General features: G+C 45.1%; 1 long non-coding RNA gene across 1 annotated transcript; it reads left to right on the top strand.

The window, feature by feature from the left end:
* The first annotated feature begins 382 nt into the window (after positions 1-382).
* On the top strand, positions 383-11,812 carry LOC140686681 (uncharacterized). Its single transcript, XR_012060480.1, has 4 exons — positions 383-976; positions 5,537-5,695; positions 10,079-10,189; positions 11,597-11,812. It is a non-coding gene; the product is annotated as an uncharacterized lncRNA (long non-coding RNA).
* Positions 11,813-12,520: the final 708 nt, after the last annotated feature.

Below are 12,520 nucleotides of genomic sequence, written 5' to 3'. Positions count from 1 at the left end.
GGCCCGGGGCTCTTCTGAGCGCCGCTGTCCCTCCTCAGCCTGCCAGCGGCGGCGGCTGCACAGGCAGCGGCGCGGTCCCTTTGGCGGTCGCAGCTTGAGCCGAGCGGCGGCCGCGGAGGGGCCAGCCCAGAGCGTTGGCGGCGCCGGTGGCGTCCGCGTCGGTTTCCATGGAGGCGGCATCGGCGGTTGTGGTTGCAGGGTCTGCGGAGGCGAAGGCGACGGTGATGCCGGCAGAGGGGACACGGTCTCTGACATGGTCCGCGGGCAGGAGTGCTACTTGGGGCCGCCCTACAGCAAACTCTGGTACATCGGGGAAGGCTCCTGTGGCATGATGTGATTGTCCGCACCCCGTGTGCCGGCCGCGCACCCCCGCGCAGATTCCCAACCGACCTAGGCGTTCACAGCCGCGGCCTTGGCCTAGGACCCTCGACCCTGATTCCAGCGCCGACCCCGACCCCCGCCAAGCCGCCCAGTTTTCTGCGTGTCCGGAGTCTGGGGCAGGCCCTGGCCGCTGTTGCTGGGGCTTTGCTCCCGCAGCTTCCAGGTCGGCCCTCGCTCAGCGCGGGGAGTCGGGGAGGGGCACAGGGCGTGGGGGCCGCGGCCCGGTGGGGCCCTTTGTTATCCCCAGGATGGGAACTTGAGCCCCCGCCCCAGGGTGCACCCCTCGCGGCCTTCCGTTGACCACCCCGAGTGAAGCCGCCAATTCCTTCAGATGTTCAAGGCGGTTGCGCCCTTGTTCGGGAAGTCGGTTGGTAGCGGCGTGTGTGCAGAAACCCTGGATCATTGTCTCTCTTCAGCCCTTCACCTTTGTTTCCCACTGAGGGCTTGTCTTCAGCACCTTCCGCGGTGCCAGTGGTGCTCTCCTGCGAAAGCTTTCTACAAAGCATGAAGTGGGAGCAGTGTTGGTGTGGAAAGATTTTCAAACCTGAAGTTCCCAAATGGATTCTGCTATGGCACTGTTCGCGGTTCAGGAAGGGTAAGTCAGCATCGCTGTCTTGGTTCCTTCAAGTGTCATTTGGTTTTCCACCTAAGCTGACGCTCCCTCCGCCACCGCCCCGCTTTGAGCCCAACTGAGCTTTCCTACTAGCAGATAGGGATCTAGATGTCTTAGCGCAATGACTGTGGGCTTTTCCTTCTAAGGCTTGAGCGCTCAGTATTTATGCAGCCCAGATGGAGTTCTTGGAGAAGCAAGTGCAGGCTCCCGGGGCTGGCTTGAGATCCCTCAGAAGCATCCGTGGAATCGGGGTGATGGTGTTGTTACTGATTTATTTTTTTCCGTGAAACCAGCTCCCTTTGTCTTTTGTGCTGAGGGTGACTTGTGGCCTTGGAGGCTCCCTTCGACATCCTTCATGGGAGTGTGTCTTTTGTGTTGAATGAAGAAAGCAATCCATTTGTGAACACTGCATGTCAGATACTGTGCTTGATACGTTCTCTCATGTTACCTGAATAGCCACCTCTAGAGAGGAAAGGGCAGAGACATCTGTCTTTCAGACTCGAAGCTGTTGCAAGGTGGAGCCAGTATTTATCAACATCCAAATACTCAGACCTGAGATTGGAGCCTGAGATCCTCTTTTGGTTGCTGGAGCCCTTTTGATTGCTCCCTGTTTTCCTTATTACTGTTGGCAATAATTTTGGAATTTTAGCCTATTTCACCCTTACAAGCAAATTGATTTCAGAAACGTATTCAAATTTGAACGTCCAAAATTTAAGAAATGCATAGAGGGAATATTTGCCAAGTAGGCTAGCTAGATACAGAAACTAGTTAAAATTCGTCCAAAAAAAAAAAAAGGCTTGAATATGTCCATTCACTTCAGGAACACAGTGCTGTGAACGAATGAATGGACTTGAGAACCATTCTAAGTGAAAGAAGTCAAACGTTGATGACACTTTCAAGTGGCTGTCGTCAATATGCAAACATACAGAGACAGAAAGAGGATTAGTGGTTGTTGAGTCATAGATGTGGAGACAAGACATCATAGTGAAAGGATATGTGGTATCTTCTGGAGATAATGAAAAGTTTGTGAAATGTATTGTGGCAATGATGACAAAGTCTATGAATATGCTGAACCCCCCCCAATATTGTACACTTGAAATGGGGGACTTACAGGCTATGTCGATGTCTTAATAAAGTTTTCCTTGTAAAATGAGCTGAAGCAATTATGGGAAATTGTTTAACATTGTGTCATGTCTGAGTGCTGGATGGAGTGTTTGTATTGCCCTTGTCTATTTCTGTATACATTTGCAAAAGTCCCACTGAAGTTGCTGGTTCTATCAGAAGCCCGTGTTCAGGGAAAAGAGAAGTCAAAGCATTCCTTGGGGTGTGATCTGCATGGCCTGGCTGGTTCTGATGAAGCCAGTCTGGGCCCAGTGGACTACAGTGTTGTTTGGATGATTTGGACTTAGGAGGCTGTCCTCTTTAGCCTTAGGGAGCATGGAAGAACCAGCCTTTGATCAGTTTCTTGCCAAAAGACTGCAATTTGTGCAGCTGATAACAGCCACTATGCCCTCTATGTACACGGAGATTGCCATCCTTCCCTGAGGGCCCTGGGAGAAGGTCCTGTTCATTAGCCAAATCACCATGAAACTTCTGAAACAGTGAACTAACAGGACTAATACATCCCACCAGGAAAATTAGGGTCCAGGTTCTATCCTTCCGTCATCACACCTCCTCCTTTTTTTTTTGCCATTGCCTGCCATGTGTGCCGCCCACGGCAGAGACACAGTACGGTGCCAGCCATCAGGGTTGGCGATTCTCTGTCGGAGCCTGGACAGTGTGTGGATTCTTCTGGTGCAGGCCCAGCTGGACAGGGAGATGGCAGAGCTGAAAATGTGCCCAAAAGTCTCCTTCACAGAGTGTCAAGAAGGGCTGGGAGCCCTTGGGTGCTGCTCAGGTGGACAGGAGGAGGCAAAGCAGTGGAGGAGGTCCGGAGGGGCTGACCTACAGATCGTGTGGGAGGCGGAGAGAGGGCCCTGGCATGAGGTCCATATTCTGCAAGTTCTTTGCAGGGCCAAGTGGAGGGCCACACCACCTGCATAAGCCTGTGGCCACAGCTTTCCATGCTGGTGGTGTACAGGCGTTCCTCAGGGAGTCTCTGCTGTCTTGACCATGCCTGGGTCCCAGGGAAGGAATCAGAAGTCAGAGCCTGGAAAAGGTGCACTGTGTAGGGGAGAAGCAGGGGTGAGAGCCAGGCCATGTCCACGAAAGATCAGAGCATGTGAGGTGGGGTGAGGAGGAAATGATTTAGAGGTGGCCAGCACACACTGTGGTTGAAGACTAGGCAGGTTGAGAGGGGGCCAGGGGAGTTGTGGGAAACAGCAGTGGTCTACTTCCCTGCTGGGCTCCTGTCCCTCATTGATGGCTCATCTCAACATTACGAGCCGGTCATTTCCCCTGTTCTGACACCGTGGGGTATCGGCCAGCCCCCATCGAGGGTGGAACCCGGCTCCTACCCAGTCCTGGGGAGCACGGACGTCTCAGCCCATGCTGTCCCTGCTGGGCGAGCTGTTCTTGTGAAAACTGGTCATGTTTGGAAGGAAGAATACTTTTAGGCGTGAATACAAATCTGGGTGGATGACAGTTCACACACTTGTCTTGGCCCTGAGCGCGCAGCCCCGCCCCCTGGGCAAAGGAGCCAACCCGTGTGCACGCAGCCCGGCCCCGCCCAGTTGCCCCCTCGGCCACGCCCCTGCCCCGACCGCCGGCCCGCCCCTTGATCAGGCAGGCAGGCAGGAGGCAGTCGTTCCCAGCAGCCCAGCGCTTTTCTGAGCGCTGCTGTCTCTCCTCAGGCCGCCAGCGGCGGCAGCTGCACAGGCAGCGGCGCGGTCCCTTTAGGAGGCGCAGCTTGAGCCGAGCGGCGGCCGCGGAGGGGCCAGCGCAGCGCGTTGGCGGGGCCTGTGGCGTCCGCGTCGGTTTCCATGGAGACGGCAGAGTCGGTTGCCGAGCTTCTGGTGATGGCGGAGGCGGACACGGGCTCCAAGATGGTCCACAGGAAAGGCGTGTGGCGTGGGGCCGCCCTACAGCAACCTCTGGTACATCGGGGAAGGCTCCTGAGGCATAATGTGGTGATTGTCCGCACCCCGTGTGCCGGCCGTGCACCCCCGCGCAGCTTCTCACCCGACCTCTGCGTTCACAGCTCCGGCCTTGGCCAAGGACCCTCGACCGTGATTCCAGCGCCGACCCCGACCCCCGCCAAACCGCCCCGTCTTCTGCGTGTCCGGGGTCTGGGGCAGGGCCTGGCCGCTCTTGCTGGGGCTTTGCTCCCGCAGCTTCCAGGTCGGCCCTCGCTCAGCGCGGGGAGTCGTGGAGGGGCTCAGGGCGTGGGGGCCGCGCCCCCGTGGGGCCCTTCGTGACCCCGAATACGGGAACTTGAGCCCCCGCCCCAGGGTGCACCCCTCGCGGCCTTCCCTTGAGCACCCCAATGAAGCCGCCAATTCCTTCAGATGTTCAAGGCGGTTGCGGCCATCCTCAGGAAATTGGTTGTCAGAGGCATGTGTGCAGAAACCCAGGATCATTGTCTCGTTTCGACCCCTCGCTTGTGTATCCCGCTGACGGCTTAGCTTCAGCATCTTCTGAGGTGCCAGTGGTGCTCTCCTGAGTAAGCTTCCTTGAAAGCATGAATTGGCAGCAGTGTTGGTGTGGAAAGTTTCAAACCTGAAGTTCCCAAATGGATTCTGCGGTGGTACTGTTCGCGGTTCAGGAAGGGTAAGTCAGCATCGCTGTCTTGGTTCCTTCAAGTGTCATTTGGTTTTCGACCTCAGTTGACGCTTCCCCCGCCACCGCCCCACTTTGAGCCCGACTGAGCTTTCCTACTAGCAGAAAGGCATCTACATGTCTTAGGACATTGTCTGCGGGCTTTTCCTTCTAAGGCTCCAGTGCTCAGTGTGTATGCAGCCCAGATGGAGTTCTTGAAGAAGCAAGTGCAGGCTCCTGGGTCTGGCTTTAGATCCCTCAGAATCGTCCGTGGAATCGGGGTAATGGTGTTGTTACTGATTTGTTGTTTTAAGTAGAACCAAGTACCTGTCGTCTTTTGTGCTGATGGAGACTTGTGGACTTGGAGGCTCCCTTCCACCTCAGCCTTCATGGGAGTGTGTCTCTTGTGTTGAATGAAGGAAGCAAACCATTTGTGAACACTGCATGTCAGATACTGTGCTTGGTACGTTATCTCATGTTACCTGAACTGCCACCTGTAGAGAGGGAAAGGCCAGAGACAGCTGTCTTTCTGATGCGAAGCTGTTTGGAGGTGAAGCCTGTACTTATAGTCGCCCAAATAGTCAGACTTGAGATTGGAGCTTGAGATCCTCTTTCGGTTGCTGTAGCCCTTTTGATTGCTCCCTGTTTTCCTTAATTAGTGTTGGCAATAATTTTGGAGTTGTAGCCTATTTTACCCTTACAAGCAAATTGATTTCAGAAATGTATTCAAATTTGAATGTTCAAAATTTTAGGAATGCATAGTGGTAATGTTTTACCATGTTTGCTAGATAAGTACGAAGAGAAAATATAATGTGTAAGAAAAATTTTTTGAATATTTCCTTCCAGTTTGTGTAACCTTCAGTTATTGAACATCCAGACTTGAAAACCATTCTAAGTGAAAGAAGACAAACATTGATGATCACATATTCCATGAATCCAGTGAATTGGAAGTCAAGAATATACAAATCTCAATTTCATAGACAGGAAATCCATCCCAGTTCACAGGTTAGTGGCTTCCCGTTTTCTCTCAGTCCTATTTTTGCATGCAACGTCTTCTTTATATGAATATGACCTTCATACTGGTCATATTGCTTAATATGCCATGCATTCATTCTTTAAGTATGGCATGTAAGAGTGTATCAGAAACTATTTATCCCTTCTTATAATAATAGACATTTGGGTTAGTACATTATTCATTAGTATGAATTCACATTTTGAACATTTATACATACATCTTTTTTGTAATAATCAGTTGTTTTAACATGTGTGAAGAATATTTGCTAGCAGTGATATTGGGTCGTTGTGTCTTAAATACACCTTAAATGCCTTTTGAGTATTTCCTTTTTTATTACCTTGGTTTCTCTTTGGTTTTTTTGAGTCCATTGTGTGCTTTTGGTCTGTGGTCACTCTGATTCTCAAATACATTAACCCATTTCTCTCTCTGTTGTCTTTAAGCAGATAATTTTATAATCTCAAACACATCCTGAAAAGAATGGAAACAAATTTCTATATCCTGGCTTCCCTCTCCCATCCTTAATGATTTTGATGCTGTGTTTTACAACTTTATGTTTATTGTTTTGCAAATTCTTGCCATTATTGCCTTTCCAATGATGGTTTTCTCATTTCTAGGTCATCCTGCTTCTTTTCTCATCAGGGTCTAAAATTCTCAATCTTTCTTGCAGGGTAAGGTTCTTATTGCAAGATTCTTTCCGTGGTTCCGTGTCTGTGAAACTTTTGATCTCTCTGGTTATTCTTACTTATTGTCTTGTGGCATAGGTTATGCTAGATTGCACTTTCTTCTCATTCAGGGATTTGTCTCTCTCTGTGAACTCCCTTCTTGGCCTGCAAGGTTTGTGTTGAGAAATCTGCTGAAAGCCTGATGGAGGTTCTCTTGTGATTGACTTGTTTTAACTTTGGTGCACTTAGAATCATTTCTTTATCATGAAATTAGGTCCTATTCATGACAACATATCTTGTTGTAGGTCTCTTTGTTTTTCTCTTGTTTGGATCCCACTGTATTTCCTGTATTGGGAGAGCTGATTCTTTCTTCAGTTTGGGAAATGTTATTCTGATTCCTTCAGTTCCCTTTTCCAAACCCTTTTCTCTTCCTTTTCCATCTGGGGCCCCTTTGATTCATAGAATGGCATACTTCTTATTATCTCAGGTTTGAAATACATGGCTTCCTTTGGTTTTCACTTGCTTCTCTATGTCATCTTCAGATTGTGTGATTTCCCTTATCCTGATTTGTTTTTTTTTTATTGATTCATAATCATTTTCCAATATCCTGTCAAATTCGAGTGTAGAGCATAATTTTTCATTTATACGTGAACATGCATATATTCATTGTCACATTTGTTTTCTCTGTGAGCTACCATAAGACCTTGTATATATTTACCCGTGCTATACAGTATATAATCTTGTTTATCTATTCTACAATTCTGAAATCCCAGTCTATGTTTTCCCATTCCCCACCCCCTTGGGAACCACAAGTTTATATTCTATGTCTGTGAGTGTATTTCTATTTTGTATTTATGCTTTGTTTGTTTGTTTGTTTGTTTGTATAGATTCCACATATCAGCGATCTCATACGGTATGTTTACTTCTCTTTCTGTCTTACTTCACTTAGAATGACATTCTCCAGGAGCATCCATGTTGCTGGAAATGGCATGATGTTGTCGGTTTTTAAGTCTGAGTAGTATTCCATTGTATAAATATACCAGTTCTTCATCCAGTCATCTGTTGATGGACATTTAGGCTGTTACCATGTCTTGGCTTTTGTAAATAATGCTGCTATGAACATTGGGGTGCAGGTGTCATCCTGAAGTAGGTTTCCTTGTGGATATATGCCCAGGAGCGGGGTTCCTGGATCATACGGTAAGTCTGTTCCTAGTCTTTTGAGGATTCTCCATACTGTTTTCAACAGTGGTTGCACCAAGTTGCATTCCCACAACCAGTGTAGGAGGGTTCCCTTTTCTCCACTGCCTCTCCAGCATTTGTCATTTGTGGACATTTGAATGATGGCCATTCTGCCTGATGTGAGGTGATACCTGATTCTAATTTTGATTCACATTTCTCTGATAATTAGTGATATTGAGCATTTTTTCATGATCATTGATCATTTGTATGTCTTCCTCGGAGAATTGCTTGCTTAGGTCTTTTGCCCAGTTTTGGATTGGATTGCTTTTTTTTTCTTATTAATTCATATGTGTTGCTTCTATATTCTGGAGATCAAGCCTTTGTCGGTTTCATTTGCAAAAATTTTCTCCCGTTCTGTAGGTTGTCGTTTCATTTTCCTTATGATTTCCTTTGTTATGCAGAAGCTTGTATGTTTCAGTAGGTCCCATTTGTTTATTCTTGCTTTTATTTGTTTTGCTTGAGTAGAGTGCCGTAGGAGAACAGTTTTGAGATGTATGTCAGATAATGTTTTGCCTATATTTTCTTCTTGGAGTTTTATTGTGTGTTGTCTTATGTTTAAGTCTTTGATCCATTTTGAATTTGTTTCTGTGTATAGTGTGAGGGACTGTTTTAGCTTCATTGATTTACAGGCTGCTCTCCAGTATTCCCAACACCATTTGCTGAAGAGACTGTCTTTTTTCCATTGTCTATTCTTGCCTCCTTAGTCGAAAATTAGTTGACCAAAAGGTAGTGGGTTCATTTCTGAGCTCTTTATTCTTTTCCATTGGTCCATATGTCTGATTTTGTACCAATACCATGCTGTTTTGATGCCTGTAACTCTATAGGATTGTCTGAAATCTGGAAGGGTTATTCCTCCAACCTCTTACTTTTTCTTAAGTAATGCTTTGTAAATTCTAGATCTTCTATGGTTCCATATAAATTTGATGATGATTTGTTCTACTTCTATGAACTATGTCCTAGGTAATTTGATACGGATTGCATTAAATCTGTAGATTGCCTTGGGCAGTTTGACTATTTTATTAAAATGGAAAGACATCCCATGCTCCTGGATTGGAAGAATCAATATTTTAAAGTAGTCTTCTTTAATTTCCTTAATTAGTGTTTTCTAGTTCTCCATGTGTAAGTCTTTCACCTCCTTGGTTAGTTTAATCACTAGGTGTTTTATTAATTTGGGTGCTATTTTAAAGGGGATTGTTTATTTACTTTCTTTTACTTTTGGTTCATCATTAGTGTAAAGAAATGTAGCTCATTTTTGTACGTTAATCTTGTAACCTGCTACCTTGCTGAATTCTTCATTTATTTCTAGGAGTTTTTGTGTGGACCTTTTAGATTTTTCTATTTATATTATCATGTCATCTGCATATAGTGACACTTTTACTTCTTCTTTTCCGATTTTGTTCCCTTTTATTTCTCTCTCACACCTGATTGCTGTGGCTAGGACTTCCAAGACTATGTTGAATAGGAGTGGTTATACTGGGCAGCCTTGTCTTGTCCCAGACTTTATTGGGAGGCTTTTGAGGTCTTTACTGTTGAGTATTCTGCTGGCTGTCAGTTTGTCATATATAGCTTTTATAATGTTGAGATATGTTCCCCTATACCCACTTTGCTGAGAGTTCTTATCATAAATGGGTGTTGAATTTTATCAAATGCTTTTTCTGCATCTATTGAGATGACCATGTGGTTTTTGTCCTTTCTCTTGTTGATTTGATGTATTACATTGATTGATTTGTGTATGTTGAACCACCCTTTTGTGTTTGAATTAGAGAGGTGGCAACTTGTGTTGGGTAACAGTAGGGAATTGTTAGAGCAAAAATGTGTCTGGAAGAACTTTTCCATGCCTTCTCCACTCTAACCTGTGTCTTCCTACTACTTACTCTTCAAATGTAAGTCATCCTGGCTGGGCCCTAATGTATATGAGTTCATTTGTCTTTCTTCCTGATAAGATTAGTCCCTGCCATGTGATCTCTCTCTCTGATCAGTTGTACATTCAGACGTGCTCACAAGCAGGCCTCTGACGATGTGTTAATAGAGATATGGGCTTCCTGGTCCATAGTATCAGGTCCTTCAGGACAAGACCAAGTTAGAGCATTTAGCATGGTTCTGGGAATAATACAAGCATTCCAGCATCTCAAAGAATGCATCTTTCTTTGTCAAGTCTGTTATTTGCAAACTTAATTCAATTCATATGTGCAACTAATATATAATTCAGTTGTTCTATGAAAAATAATATCAATAAAATGTAAGAAGTGTAACATAAGTAGAACTAGCCTTTTGAAAGAGAACAGAGTAATATATTTGTTCTGAATTGTAGAATGAACAAGTGTAAACTCAAGTCATGCTAGTTAGGGTAAAATTTTAATTCTTATTTAGTCCCATGCAGGGAGTAATGTGACTGACCCTCACTAATTCTTGCTGGGAGTAAGTTATGCATTGCTACTGACTTGCTGATAACGATTTTCTCATTTTATGCAGCTTCCTCCAGCTCTGCAGCACAATTTGAAAAGAAGGGTTATAGAGAGATTCAAGAAAAACCTCTTCAGCCAGCAGATAAACCCTTGCAACATGAAATCTGAAATTAAAAAGGTATGGTGCTCTACATACAGGAATTGTTCTTTGGCTACCAAACAAAAACACATCGTAGGAATTAATTTGTCTGCCTTCTGAGCTTTTGTCCTCTGTTTAAGCTCTGCCCACTATGAAAGGGCATTGTCCATGGTTGTCTTAGTCCATTTGGGCTGCTATAGTAAAAATACCATAAGATGATGTGTTTAGAAACAGCAGAAACTTTTTGCTAACAGTTCTGGAAACTGGAAGCCCAAGATCAGGGTGCCAGCATGGTCGGGTCTGGCGTGGACCTGCTTCTGGGTTGCAGACTGCTGACTTCTTACTGTGTCCTTACATGGGAGAGGAGGCTAGGGAGCTCTCCCAGGCCTCCTTTTGTGGGTATTTTTAAAAATAGGACCACTTATATAAGGACTTTATCCTTCTGGCCCAATTTACCTCCCAAATGGCCCACCTCCCAAAACCATCACCTCAGGGGTTAGGTTTCAATATACAACTTCGGGGAGGACACAAACATTCAGACTGTATCATTGCTTAAAATAGTAAATCAAGGCTATGCCTTTTCCTCTAATTTTCTCACCTTCATTTGTGAAGCCATCAGTCTCAGAAGAGTAATAGAAATTTCTTTAAATATGATTGTATGTTTTCCTAAAAAATGTTATTAAATATCTCTAAGTGTGTGTGTATATATATACATTTTATATATTATATATGTAATTTAATATCTCATACACAAACACACACAGACACACACACACACATATTAGACAGTTCTAGTCCAATCTTTATTAGGATATTCTTCAACAAACCCCTGAGTTGAGCTTTGCAACTTGCAACAAGTCAGCTAACATCTGAGGCCATGATTTTTCTCAGCTATGAGGATGGAATGAACCATTTCTAAGGTTCTTTCCATAATCGACATTCTGCAGTCTCCTAGACAGTGGGTGCTGGTAGATATTTCTATTCTTAAATAAGGAAACCAAATCACCAGCAGGTTAAGCCAACCAGGCAGAAGGAGAATTGCTTATCTCTGGTTATCACAACTTGTTGACAGAAGCCCCTTTGTCCTGTTTGAGAGCTGTAGGGACACAGGATCATCTTTGGTTTCAACCTGTCTGAAAGTCAGGTTCAGTTAGCCGCTGAAGGATGCTCTGCCCCATTGATATTTTAAGCCATGGTGGTTTATGCCCTTATGAAACCCTACGATCATGGAGGCAGGCCTCGCCTCATGTGAGCTAAAGAGAGCTTCTGCTTGACATATTATCTAGCTCCTTCACTGAAACTTTGTTTCCTCATCAAGAATTAATCTCCCTTTCTCTATGAGTTTTCACCCTTACTGTTGTTTTAAGTATCTCATCATTCAAACAGACTCGGATTACTTTTTCTCCAAAGTTGGTGAATGTGTCTTGTTCATCTTTCATTCCCCAGGGTCGTAACCAGTGCCTGATTGTTGCCTGATAGTTAATATTGTTGAGTATCAAATATATTCTAGTTTGGTGCACCTGCACGCTGTCTAACATGGCCTATGCTGGTTCTATTCTTTATTGATATGTAAGTATTTATACATTTGTATACCTCTCCATGGGCAGAAATAAGCCACATTGTCCCTAGTCTGAAACCTAAATGAGGCATTTGTGACCTATTTTTCCCATTTGTGATGTAATCTTTAGCAGCGGGTTTTGTTCAGAAATGGCTTCTTCATTCACTGTGCCATCACAGAGGAGGGGCCCATTAGCCTTTGACTGCCACAGCCGTCCCACACCATGGCCATGGAAGCAGTAGTAACAAGACACGAAATGCACTCAGTTTCCACCTCCCCCTCTGAAGCTCCCCCTGAAATCCAGTGACTCCGTGCCTGCAGTCTGAAAGTATTTTCATGGGATGACTATGCCTTACTTATGAACCACCTGAGACCTGGGGTATACAGATGAGCCAAAACATGGATGTGCCCTTTTCTGAAAAATGACACTCTTTAATTTTTGACTCACCTGAGGTATCTTCAGTTCAGCCTGCTCAACCTTGGCTAGAATTGCAGGAGAAATAAAACATCTGAGTAACTGGATAGTTGTCTCTGAAGACCAGGATTTTCAACACAGGAGAGAAAAGCAGCAGAGAGAAATTAGAAGGTATTAATTCAAATTAGAATTGGAAAGATCAGTATGAATGAGCATGAATTCATAATAAATCTTATCTTTTAAAAAATATTCATATTTCCAAAAATTTCACTAAGTTTGTTTAGAAACTAAGCAATCAGCAGTGTGGTCCCTCTGCACCCACAGCTTTGGAAGTACAGCCACTGGCAGCTGTAGAGCAGAAACTGAATTAGACTAGGCTGGAATATCTTAACATCAC

This window comes from Vicugna pacos, chromosome 17 (genome assembly GCF_048564905.1).
Source record: "Vicugna pacos chromosome 17, VicPac4, whole genome shotgun sequence".
NCBI lineage: Eukaryota > Metazoa > Chordata > Mammalia > Artiodactyla > Camelidae > Vicugna > Vicugna pacos.
The sequence above is the reverse complement of the archived record's forward strand: the minus strand, read 5'-3'. Positions and strand labels throughout refer to the sequence as shown.